Raw genomic sequence first — 13,903 nt, forward strand, 5'->3', positions numbered from 1 at the left:
TGAGTGGAATGCAGGAAGTATATGTCCTCATATATACTCGGTTTCAGCATATTCATCCAAATTAATCTCTCGTTCTATTTCTGTGCAGCCATTTAACACAGAAAAATGTGGCTTGCTCTTGACTTGTGCTCTGACATGAAGCAAACCAGTGACAATAACTGTGAAAAACTGGGAGATACAGTCCCTTAATCACCTGAGAAGTGGCAGTGTCAGGTGAAAGGGTATCCAGACACTCTCCCACAACTGAGCAGGGAGTTCACCACAAATAGCAGAAAACGTGCAGTGCCAATGGCAGAAGGCATCAATCACCTATCTGCAACTCTGTGGCATTGCTGAGGCAAGTACTCCACCTTTTCCTAGACTCCAGGGGCAGACAGACATCAATCCCACACTACTTCAGCTGCCACAAATGTGGAAAAAATTTAATAAGAATTCAGCAGGAAAGGAGAGCTTTGAGAATCTGCAGAACATAAGAACCACAGTAAAACACTTCTCTCTATTTGTAGTATCTGTATACACCAGTGTCTAGACTGGAAAACACTTCCAAACAGCATTCCCCTAGAACAACATTAGTATCTGCACTTTCTAGAAGAGTAGCCCAGTCTTTGGAGCTGGTGGTTTTTTTTAAGGGCTGCATGGCAAACATGAACACAAATTTTGACCAGTATAAGAAGGGGATGTGAAAAACAACAGTACACAGATTTTTAAGGTCCAAGGAAATAAAATATTACAGAATTATGGGGGGGGGGGGGGGAGCAGGGTTTTGTTTGTTTGTTGGTCTTGGTAACTAGTAAAATCAGATGAGGGAGAATTTATATTTGAACTCTTTTATGCTCAACTTTCAAATAAAGTACCCACTGACTTTTTACCTACATTCTGGTATTTCATAGCAATCCCATCACAATGAAATTCTTCTATAGAGGACTTCATTTTACCTTCTGTTATAGTGATAATTCTCCCAGTTTTCTCTCCTGCAAAAATTCTGAGAAGGAATCATAATTTTCAGCAACACATAATTGTTTTCTACAGTTACAACTATGGTTCATACTAATTACATGATGATTTAATGACAAAAGTCCACTGAAAATTCACTGGACCAAAACCCACCTTTGTGTTGATAAGAAATAATTACATCCACTGTCTATAGCTAAATCAATACTAATCCTTGCTACTATATTACACAGAAATTTCTACAAGTAATTCCTTTGTCTTAAAATGTAAACTTTATGGTGACTCAAGGAAATGGAGGATAAGTTTTCACAACTGTTATATGTTAGCAATCCAAGACCTATTTTTGCTAGTTTTTTGATCAATATCTTTCCATTACTGTGTCCTTCTGAAATTATACATAAATCCCTGTGAAAAAAAAAACCACATTGAATATTTGCTCTTTAGGATTTTCCCATTTGCAAAGCTGTATAGAAGATTCGTTTCCTTATTAGCCCAGGCTTTTTCAGTGTTTTATTTTTATCTGACCCAAATATCCCAAAACCTAAAAGTAGCTGTTTTTATCAATGCACAGTCATTAAGAAGCATCACAAAAAAATAAACAACACACTTTCTGTTGCATCCTACCTTAAAATTCAAGACACAAAGCAACTTTCAGACCATCACAATTTGGCGGACAACTCTTGTTCTCATGCATTCTGTAGTCCTTAGTTCTTTCAGTAAGACCTGGAAGATGTTCCCATAGGAAGTTATCCTAGAGCAAGTCAATTGTCATCTAAGGACTTACACCTGGAATGTGGCCCTTTTGTGCATGGATACAGCTCAAGGAGGAGATCAGCAGTTATAGTGCAGCTCTGTCATCCAAGAACCTCTTCTTGCTGCAGGGAGATCTAAGGTATCTTGACTTGGGCATTTAGAAATCTAGAAACTGATTAAAATTCTGGAATATTCTGACAACAGCTGCTTTAAGCAGAAGTTACCAGATGGTAATATTTGTGTGGGTACCACGTCATCTGGCAAGGAACAAGCTAATGATGCACAAAATGCTTTGATGCACAGCCTTCAAGGAGTAAACTTAAAGTGATATGAGGCCATACAAGGACTCATCCACACTGCTCTGCAATTCTGCATAATACAAACAATTTTTTACCAATACAAGTGCACAGGTAAGGAGTCACAAAGTTATTTGGCACAGAATGGTTGTTGGTATTAAAAAGAGCATCATTCCTCAAAATGACTAATATTTGTGAACATCTATGGAGATTTGCAGGAAGCTATAGAACATATTTTAGATATATGCAGTTGAGATGGTGGGTGTTTGGAACATAAAAATCCAGTAGTCACATGGAGATTAAAGCACAGGCCTCTTTCAGTCACATTTTGGAAATGGAACACAATGACAGCCTAAAACCCCAAAACCAACCGAGCTTGTCAAGTTTAAGGAAAACCACTGGAAAGCTCAGGAAACACTACTTATGTGGGAATATCTTCAACACAGACAAGACTAGAGCTGTTCCCTGCAAAGAACAACTTTGTATTTCAAGGCAGCTGGTTTCAGAGCTATCTGCTCCATGTATATGTATAAGAGGCTCTGATTCAACTTCTTTGATATGAATTACATGATTGATAACAGAAAAATGACAGAAAGAGTAAGTGGATTTCTTGCATTGGTCTTGCAAGGATGTGTGAAGACTCTGAAGGCTCAAAGCATCAATTTCCTGGGGTATTTATTTATTGAAGATATCCATGGAGCATTGTTCATGCAGAAGTAAAAGTATCAATATCCATTTAACCATGTGCTATTTCAAGAAATACATGGTTGTGCTCTGCATTTCAATTCTTACTCCAGAGTTCACACATCCTATTTGTAACCAACCCAGCTATGGAAAATGCAAAACTAAAAATAGGCCTTCACACACACCTTGATTTCACTCTTTCATTGAATCCTTGAGTACTTGCACTACAAAAATGAGAACCTTTTTAAAATATATACTTTTACAGATCAGGGCTCAGCTGGAATCTCTCTGAAAATCATGTTGAACAGGTAGCCTGCTGATTTAAATTGCAGTGTTGAAACCTTTACAAAAGAACACAAAATAATACTGAGTGGTTAGTTCAACATTCTTGTGTGCTTGAAAGTTCTGAATCTGGGAATTTTGTTTGTTTCACTGAAAAACTGTAGCTGGCTTGCTCTGAAATAATTTATTTCTCAGAAAATACATTTTTCATAAAAGATGAGAAGTCTTCTGACATAAACAAAGCTTGACCAAGGTCAGATAAATTATGTTCATGAATATATACCTTTATAAAGCACAAATATGTTATTCATTACTATTTTTACTTCTCTTAGGTAAGACTCCCTTAGGTATGCATATGCTGCACAATCGACTCTTTAAAATAAACTAGAGTGAAATTCACTATAGATGGTCTAAGTCTGTTACTATGACTCTAGTGGTTATCCTTTGTTCCTCTATCTTGCTATTTAGGACTTCTGAGAAAGTAATTATAGTGATAATTTTTGTCCTTAGAAATTTAAGACAGAATAATCACATCAAATCATATAAAATTGTTTGTGTATTTTCTTATTTGTTCTGTTGGACGATTTCTCCAGGACAACTATTATGTTCAATATCCTCAGTATATTAGCATCCTGCAGTAATGTATTTAGGTTGGGCAGGTTTATTATATTTATTAACCAAAGGACAAAAATAACAGAATGAGATGTAATAGAACACATACATCTTCTGTGCAGTTAGCAAGCAATGTATTTAATTGTTTCTCATTCATAATTGTTGATTTAACTGGAAGTCAACAACAGATTCTAAATTCAATACTATTTACTTAGTACAGACCAAATTCTGTTCCAGAGGTTTGAGCAACCCTGAACTTTCAAGTACTACCGTAGCCCTATAAGTTTCTCTGGCAATGGTGAGGAATTCCCACTAAAATGTATCTGGATGTCTGCACTGGGAGGAGAGATATATCCTGCATAGACTGTGTCCATCAGCAAGGCTATGGTGACATAATGTTCTGCCTACCTCTTGTGTGGGGCTCTGGCACATTAAGAAACCTGGACCATGTTCTCTCTTCATTCTCCCAACAGCTGAGGTTTGAGAAAAGCTCTTGTGCAAGAGTGTAAAGCCAGAATCCAACCATGCCCTTTGGAATGAGCTGGGGAGTAGACAAGCATGAGCAAGAGCTACAAATCCCCCAAAATGCCAATGGCACAAGGCCAGGGGCTCAGGACCAGGCTATAAGCACCTGAGGCCACCCAGCTGTTCCCCACTCCTGAAGTGAAGCCATCAGGTCAAGGATGTGGAACAGTGGCATACAGCATAAGCAGAGGGGAACTGGTGCAACTTTCAATAACCTCCATTTCCACCCAGACTAATGAGACAGTCAGCTCAGCACCTGAGCACCTGCCTGAGAATTGACACACATATAGGCACAGAACAGATCACCAGAACAGCATAAACAAAAATCATCTCACTTGGCAGACCCTCACAGATTTATCACACCTTTTATCTCACAGACTTATCTGTCATCATTTTACCATGACTTACTTCATCAACACTTCTTCTTTCCCCAGAGCTGGGTCTTAACCAAAAATTTCACATGCAGCTCTAAAATCCCCTTTTCAGATTAAGAGATATGCCAGAAATTTTATTTTCCCATAGCCAGGAAATTATTCTTATAAAACAATAGTTCTCTCCAGTCCAAATAGAGTAAGTGGGTGCAGCCTTGATTCTTCTGCCTGCAATTGTAAAATTATGCTTTTCTTATGCTGTTTATTTGTCATGATTTCACTTTGATCACATCTATATACTGAAGTACTCAGCTGATGGAACCACTGGCTTTCTTTTTGAATAGTGGGTAATGAGCAATGAAAGTAGAGAAAATCTGCATCTGACAAAATATTGGAATTTGGATACATGATAAAATATCTCAAATGCTAAAGGATCTTGTGGGTTAAGTAGCTGTTTTGTCTCCTGAATCATCACAGGACTAAAAGTGCTACATGGAGCTGGAATTGGAGACAACACAAAGAGTAATTTAGAACATGCTTTGCAGTCTTCAAATACAATGTGGATGAAAACTGTAGAAACTCTGGAGGTCATTGTACTTAAAACATTGTCATTAAAACAAATTGCAAAATTGTTGCAAGGGAGAGGGAGCAGGAGCCAGCTATCTGATATGTTATTAAATACTGAGCCCTATTTAAAAGTATGTAATTTCTTCAATACTCAGTCTTCAATGCAATTTGTCATATACAATCTGTTTAACCTTCATAATATAAGAATTGTTTCTACATTTTGAAAATACAGTAACTACAGGGGAATTAGTGATCCTTCAGAAAAAGTAGGGTAACTGTGCCTCAGGAGCTACCTCATTTTTTCTGGCTATGAGTAAGTGTCAGTATCAGGATTTAAAAACAGAATTTCTTGGCTTTTCTTCTCAGGACAATATCCAAAACGCTGTGTCACTTTCTATGTTGCATGAAAACAGACTTAAAATAACACCAGCATTTTCCACCTTGTACTATGTATATCCCTTAATTTTAAAAACATTTCATGTAACTCTATCCAAGCTCAACAAAAAGAACCCATGATCTGAATCTGAACGCACCAAGTATAGAACTCCCCAAGGTCACACCCTCACTAGCTTTTTTACACCTGCACTACACTGCCTGCAAAAATAGTTACCCTATAGGCTGACTTCTGGAGAAATTCCTACTTTTGCAGATCCATTGTTGTTAGGATACAACAATATCAAAGCCATATAAGGCTTGCCAACTGTTTGATCATCACACCCTGTGGGCAGAAAACAAGTACAATTAATGCAGCTCAATCCCTTAAGTCAAAAGTGCAGAGATCCAAGAATTTAATATTTTTTCTAATAGTGATTCTGTCTTTAACCCACAGCACTGCAACATGAACTGAATATAGATTAGACATAATTGCCTAGTAAATATTCTAGATTAATATTTCAATTACTTGTACTACCTTTTAACAAAGACAAGATTAACAAAATCATTGCAGGATTAAGTAGTTACTGTCTAATGTTTCCAGTCTTATTATAATTTGTTCAAACCCATTACATGTACTTACGTATGGCAAGCGAAACCTATCTTTGTTCAAAACTAACATATTTTAACAGGGAGCACTCCTAGTGATGCACAGGTCTGAACAAAACCAGCAACTGAATAGAACAGAGGCAGTTTGGTCCTAAAAGACATTTAACAAATGGGATTTTCATGTCAATCTGGGCCTGCCATTTTTAAATGGTACCTCTTAACCCTCTGCAAGAATGAGCAAATGGTGTTGGATGCTTCCTAGGTTTTTTTGACACGTGTGTCTTCAGGAGAACATAACCATGTCAATCATATTTCTTCTAGCATACTAAAATAAAAACATGATCCTCATTGAGTCTATAAAGATATTCACAGCTTTTATTATTTTATTTTATTATTCTCTGTTTTTATTTTACTTATCTCTGTTATCAAGCACAAACGCAGCTCCAGCATGAAGCTGCTATGACCAATTTAGACAATGATAAGTCTCCTTTAGATTACTTTTTTATGCTCTCTTTACGCCAGTAAGTTGTGTTTAAACATGTCTTTCAAATTGGTATATTCCATGTATTGTTTAAAAGCTGTGATTCTAATAATTTTGTCCACTTCAAGATCCTTTTATAGCTTCCTGTATAGGTAGGCAGGATTTAGCACAAAGGAGTGTCCAAATATAGATGGTTGTGTTTAGCACAGTGTTTGTTACCACATTAATTTCCTGAATTCCTGTTCCAACATGAATATAACTTCCCAGTGCAGATAAACCTCAGTTGTAGACAGCTTACAGAGATCAGCCTCAGGCCAGGAGTACTCTGGAAGAGAAAAGTTATTCTGTCCTTGGAGACGTGTGCCATTTCTGGAATGAAGGCTGATTTGTCAGCATAGAAACAAGGATGTCAAGTACACTTCTTGGAACAGGCATACCTGAAATTTTCCCGGGGATAGCAAAGGTTACACTTTCCCTGACACCAGTACTGGAATTATATATTTTCAGAAGCAAGGGAATGAGGAATGACCACACTTTGTAAAATTACCAATTCTTCTCCTTCTTACTATCACCAAACATTTCCAGACCCTTTTCCCCGCTCTTGTCAGGCTGATCACTCTCTTTATCCCCCTATTTAAACTCGTGAGCAAGGAATGAATGTTTTATTACTGTCATGAAGGAGTGGTTACACAGGGATTGAACAGAGAAGTGTTCACAGAGAAGTGAACACAAATGCAGGGAAAAAAGGTATGTAGGTAGGTTTGGGCTTGGTTCCCTATCTACACAATAGTCCTGAAGATTAATGGCACGCAGCATTTCATAGCACATATTGCCTTGTGTACAGTTAAATCATTTCTTTAATTTGGAAACTTAACATTCAGCAAGAATGCTGGCTGGCAGTACACAGCAGCTCCTCCATCCAAGGAAGAATTCACATCTCCAAGAAGGACATATTCCTTCTGCTGTCAGTGAGCCATTTTCTACTCAGTGCCAAAGTGTCTGCAGAAGTCTGTCAGTCAAGACAAAACACATAGACTCAAAAACTTGGCCATGCCACTCCTCACAGTCTGCTAAAGACCCGAGAGCAAGCCAGACAGCATCTGTGGAGGATACAGGAGGAAAGGTGACCTCCAGTTCACCAGCGGGTGTGAACAGATAGGAGAGATGTATTGATTCTGCTATTCTGGGTACATCTCACCCCAACACCCACGTTCACACATATCCATACGAAACATTGCTGAAACCCCCAACACAATGTGGTGCACTCCATCCTTTGCACATTCATTCAGGACACTCCAAGAATGATGCCTATCCCTCCTGCTTGCACAGCATCCCATGTGGGACTGTCCCTCTCTCACACTGCCATTACTACAGTTCCAGCCTGTCCTCAGCCCTCCTGCTTTTCTCAGCCCCTGAGCAGATATCTCCGTATCATTGCAATTGCCCCAAGGCAGCCGTTCTTACCTTCACATCTTGCACCAGGGTCCTCACCAGCAGCAGCTGACATAGATCCTGTGACTCATGGTCACAAGCCTATGTGTATCCTATGTAGTGCTGGTCAGGTTGGGAAGAAGCTTTGGTTGGAAACAGAAGAGCGAAGAGACAAAGATGGATGTACCATTCATCTGTCGAATATGACTGGAGGTACATGTTGCTGCAACAGATTTACAAGTAGACCCACACTTTTTTTTCAATTTGTTTTCAGTGCTCAGAGTTATTTTTGGCCAAGAATGCTATTCTTTGAGTGTCTGAGCTCCTCTGGAGGCTTCTTCTTCCTGTGAACCGTGGACTGGTTCACTGAGCAGCCTCCAAGTCCTGTGTGGTAAGCTATCAGTTCCAAGAAGAATGAGTCAAGTGTTTGCCCACATGAAATTCATTCCCTGTTATTTTAGGAAGAAGCAGAGAGGCTCATAACTCATTCTCATCATTGCTGGGAAGCAGTCACCAGGTCTCTTGCACAATGCATTGAACAGTGCTTTCAAAGTGATTTAGGCAATATAATGTTACAGCCAAGGTAACACATGATATGGCAATGCCATGGAATGTGCCCTTGTAACAAATATTAAATATTTCAGCAGATATCCCTGCATTTCAACAAGGATCATCCATCTACATCCAGACTGAGATCTGTTAAAAATATTATAAAACAGATTCATCTACTTATTTTTAAACTTGTTAATGAAATAATTGCATTACTAACAATGACAGTAATAATTTGAATTCTTACTAATACCATAAATTAAATCTCATGCACGTCCATCAGCATTTATATTGTTTTTCCTTTGAATGTGAAGGGCTTGGAATCACTGGATCATGAGTTTTATTTTGGAAAAATGAAGCTCAGTCTGCAAACCTATATTTGATCTTGGTTTTTTTTTAAACAGACTGAATCTGTGTTCATCTTTCCTTTCACTGTGCAGATGTATCTTCTGCAGCAAACACAGAAAAGCAATACTCAGCAGAGTCTCAGGTGAAGAGATTAACTCCTCCACTCCAAGCCTAACTTGACACATGGCCTCAAGACACTCTCCTTTATCAGACTGAACATTTCTATCTTGAGTGTCACTTCAGACACAGAATTCCTGCAGTGCTCCATATGGCTCGTGGATGGGTTCATCCAGGCTGAGGAACTTCATCACTGTAATGACTAATTAGCTCCATGACTTCAGGGCCAGTAGAATCAGCCAGCCCCACCTACAAAATCCAATCTGAAGGTATTGATGGTGTACCCTCAAACAGGCTGAGAGAATAGACTTCTTGCACCATTCCCAAATCCTGCCTTCTCTCATGGTGCTGAATTCAGCAACTACTGAATTCAGCTGAATTCAGTAGTTTTCTTTGAAGGCTCAAGGCACAGTGTCTGCTCTACAGATGTTTGATGAACCATTAAAAAACACAGAATAAAATGCTATGCAAAACCAGAGTGGCAAGTGGTCACTGTAGCTGAGATTGAGGTTAAATTTACTTCTAAATCTTCTCTGTCAACAGGTTATTTAAGGCTTGCCTTTATATTTTTATCCTTCCTGCTGGTTTGAGTTTCTGGATCATTACTGCAGATTAATGATAAATATACTAGTAAGATAGACTTCCTCCCAGTGGTTGGAAACACGTATTTTAGAAACTTCTTCCTCTACCAGTTTATTTCAGTGAGAATTCAGGTTTCCAAGAAACAAATCAGGCTATTTATATATGAGATGAGAAACAGTAAGGATAGATTTTACTTTTTAAATTTCAGCAAAACCAAGAGTAACTTATAACCGTGCTATTAAAATGTAGTCTGGTGAAAAATGAGCAGATGTAAGTACTTTTCTAAGTACCCATCAGTTGAGCTTGGTGGTGAGTGAGAATGCAGACTTTTTTACATTCCATGTTAAAAAAAAAACAGATGCTGGAATAATCTCAGCAGCATCTTAATTCTGCAGTCTTTATGGTGTACTTGGCATTGCAATATGCACAACCTCCCCTGATGTTCACAGGGTAATGTAAGTATTGACAGTTGGTAATTTCTCGAATGAAGTAAGACTTGTGCTTTAGGGAGCCCCTTAAGAGAATGGTCTCCTCCCTGAGTGATAATTGAATATGGCAACTACAATCAATAAATACTTTTCAATTCTAATAATTTGAATCTCACATTGACTCAAACGTGACCCTTTGCTAATGTGACCACTTTGCAATGTGAGAGAGGTATGTTGGTTAAACTCATGTGACTGCAGCTTCCTGGAAAGAAAGTTTAGAATAATAAAGCCACAGACAACTGCAGAGAAAACTCCAAACATATCACAGTACACCCAGCTTTTAACAGTATTCACTGAGAGAAACACAGAGAGAAAGAAAGCAGAGAACCAAAGGATAGCATTAATTCATATGAAAATCCCAGATGCATCAAGACTGCTGAAGGTTGGGATTATACCGTTATGTCTGATAGTTATGGTTCTCAAAATTAGGTTCTAAAGCCTCTAAGGAGATTTTGCAGCAGCACTATATTGGAAGTCTTAGACTTGATGGATTTTTTTACTCCAGGATTGTTCTCCATGTTTGGATTTGTCCTATCCACCGAGATGGTCACTAACAAATGTAGTAAGACAGATAGAAAAGCTGTTTAGACCTCTTCTGGGGATTCAGCAAGAGGGAGACCGGCATAGATTGGTTTACAATTTAAAATGCAACACTTTTGCCTTCCCTACCAATTCTTTTGGGTATACAACCTGCAAGTAGGGAAAAATTCTGTGGTGTTGATCTGCTTCTGCTTTTAAGATAGAAGATGGGGGGAGAGGGGAGCAGATAGGAGGGAAGGAGGGAGGGAAGGACAGAGGGAGAAAGGGCAAGCTGGTTAATGTTTTTCTTTCAGCTTGTTTTCTATGAGTCACACCACTAAGTATTTGCATTAGCAGGTCGCCTGCTGCTGCTACATCATTCAGCTGTTTGTTTAGTTGCTGTGCCTCTTGAAAAGTCCAGCAACACCGAATTTTTATACATCCTTCTTGTACTTTATTAATGAAATAAATCTTTAAGAAACAAAATGTTCCCATCACTGTTCTTCTACCTGTAGAAGTAGCAGTCCCTCCAGTCTCAGTGCTATTACTCACTCAAATAAAAGGTTACAGAACCAGAACAATATTTATTATTACTTCATTTTATGTTGTCTCCTGACCAAATTGTATCAGAAAAACTGAAAATAACATAACTGGCATGTCACAATAATTAAGTTTAAAGTTCAAAGTTTCTTATTCCCACTTGTGAATTAAAATTAAAAAGTTGCCTAATCTTAAATGTTTCCAAACCCAAACACTGAGTATAACTTTCAAATCACTTTGAAAGAGTTATATTTCTTTCTTTAGGTATGAGACAAACATTGTCCAGAAACATATCAAATCAGAAGTTCTTTAAGGTAAGACTGAGATTGCCTTATTCTTCCAAAATTGGGTCTTCAAAAAAATCTTGTTACTGAGTTTAACAAAAGTAAGGCTGTGAGCAAAACTCTATCATGGTCAGCATGAAGAGAAGCTGTTAAGTCTAAATAAAGAAAAAGAAGAACTGCAGAGACCTTATTTTCTCTTTATGAGGATAAACAGCAATTTGCTGTTTGATGATCTTTCTCTCTTGTTTATTCCCCAGCATTCTGAATTTCTTTAATAGTTTGCTTTCAACTAACAACTTTTTTTCCATTTTCAAGAGTGCCAGCATAAGATATGCCAATTAAATACAAGGCACAGTCCTGCCCTACATGAAAAGGCAATAAAAGCACACAAACATACCTGTTCACAGAGAAAGGTAGTTCAGACTGGATATCCACTCTATGAGAGAGACAGGGTCTCAAGAGGAGCGCTTGTAAAGGAAGCTCTTCAAAACAGCTCTGTATCTTCTACATAAGATGTTTGTTTTGGTTTTCCTTCTCTTTAATCAAAACAATGGCTGGTGGGAGAAAAGCAGGTGTTTTAAGCCTTGTCTTGGTTGTAAAAGAAACAGCACCTTAAGAGAAACTTTTCTTCATTGCAGGCGTGGGATCTACGCAACTTTCTCCTGGTTCAACCCCAAACGGCGAGTGTGGATAGATGGTGTCTTCTTACTTGTGACATCTGTTCCCTGTGTGAATTCAGACATGCGTGTCCTGACTTCAATAACAAAAATGCTTTTTTTCTAGCTACTTGTTATTCTTGCTACACCAACATAACTGAGAGAGTATGAGCTATAGCTCTTGTCTATCTTCAACAGAACTATGGGATAATTAAAGGACTACTCAGTTATTTCTATGCAAATTAACTGCCTAGGTGAAATTTAAAACATAGCTTGCTCTTCAGAATGTTTCTCACTTGTAGTGATCTACTAGAAGACAAGAAGTTGGCATATAAAAATGTTTAGTTGCCCGATTTAATTAATCTGGAGACTTCTGCATAGAGAGTCTATCTTCCACTTGCCACATGGGCATGTTTTTTGAAGTGACTGAAAACATTGAACAATTCTTTGAAGCTGGAAGTTTAACCTCCCTGCTGTACAATTACTGCTTCATTCTAGATCCATTCTTGCCCTACTTGGGCTGAAGATGGCTTTCAGAGACGGGACTTCTAAGATGACTCTGGAAGAGCAGGTAGGTCACCCTCTACATAAAAAATGGCAAGGCACTGCAACAATTTATGTACTACAACTTATACTCTTTTCTGGAGCACAGTATTGATGTTTAAGCTTCTTTAGGTATACACAAGGGGCATCAATGATCAGTATGTTCTACTCAGAGTGCCCTTCCTCATCTCTTATTCTATAGTGGGTGAAACCCACAGGCTAAAACAAAGCTGCTCCTCTGCAGTGGCTCAGGTACAACAAGTCAGAGTGTACTGTAACTGCCTGTTAATTAAAATACTCCTGCAGTTGAAGTGCTAAAACACTATCTGGGCTCTGAAAATGCTTGATTTTATCCCTGCTAACAATCCCATGAAGAATTTGCTTCAAATTTGAGCCTATGCTTCAAATGAGCCTATGCTTTCCTTCGGTATAAAGTTTTTGCCTAATCGTATGACCTGTATTCTTCCACTGAGGTTTCTTCGGTTCCAGCTCTGCACTGCCACACAGCTTCTCAACAGCTTCCTGGGAACTGCATGATCTGACAGGGAGTGGACGCAGAGTTCTGAATAAACACATTTTTAAAAACTGCAGGAAATATCAGGGTAGTGCTGACATGAGGCCTAATTTATCCTCTGGTCACTTAATGCAGATAATGGAGGCCAGTGATAGAGAGTGCATGCCCTGAGCTATACGCTGGTTCATTACACACACGTGGCTCCCTTTAAGTTTAATGTGAATTTAACGTACCAAGGAAAGAGAGGACATGCCCTTCAGGGTGAGTGCACGCTCTCAAAACAGCTAAGGAACTCCCACAATAATGTCTGTTTTCAAGATAGCTCCAAAGACTGAATATTGATAACTAAGCACTTTTATGACTGATACTTATGCTTCAAGTGTTTTTCTCAACCAACAGCTCTTTACATCATTAACATCACTCTGAACATCAGATGTGTGGGCAGCATTCCTGCTTTCAGGCCTAGTTGTTTTGTGCCACCTTCAAAGAGATGCCTGGTTCAGAAAGGCACTGAGGCATAGCCCTCCCAGGGCCTGCTAACCGCCAACATTGCTCTTCTGGGCCCTTTGGCTTTGCTCACATCTCCGAATTTTGGTGCAGGTGCCCTCTGGGCCTCCCAGAGGCCGAACCCCGCGCTGGAGCCCTAAATGTTTCCTGTGCCAGGCGGCCCCTTCCGTGTGTCCCTCCGGCCGCCCGCCCGTGTGCGAGCGCTGCGGGGCCGCGCCGCCCCAGCCGCACACGCTTCGCCAGCCCCGGCTGCCGAGCCAGAACCGCGCTCGCCTCTAAAAATAGCGCGGCTGAGCTATAAATAGCAGCGCCTGGAGCGGCT

At 39.2% G+C, this 13,903-nt stretch overlaps 1 protein-coding gene across 1 annotated transcript in view; it reads right to left on the reverse strand.

Annotated features, from left to right (window-relative positions):
* KCNK2 (potassium two pore domain channel subfamily K member 2) overlaps window positions 1–8,037 on the reverse strand; it is a 127,102-nt gene extending 119,065 nt beyond the window's left edge. Inside the window, exon 1 of the mRNA XM_036380635.1 lies at window positions 7,968–8,037. The gene's annotated coding sequence lies outside the window, so the exon portion shown is untranslated. The remainder of the gene's footprint in view (window positions 1–7,967) is intronic.
* Window positions 8,038–13,903: the final 5,866 nt, after the last annotated feature.

This window comes from Molothrus ater, chromosome 3 (assembly GCF_012460135.2).
Source record: "Molothrus ater isolate BHLD 08-10-18 breed brown headed cowbird chromosome 3, BPBGC_Mater_1.1, whole genome shotgun sequence".
NCBI lineage: Eukaryota > Metazoa > Chordata > Aves > Passeriformes > Icteridae > Molothrus > Molothrus ater.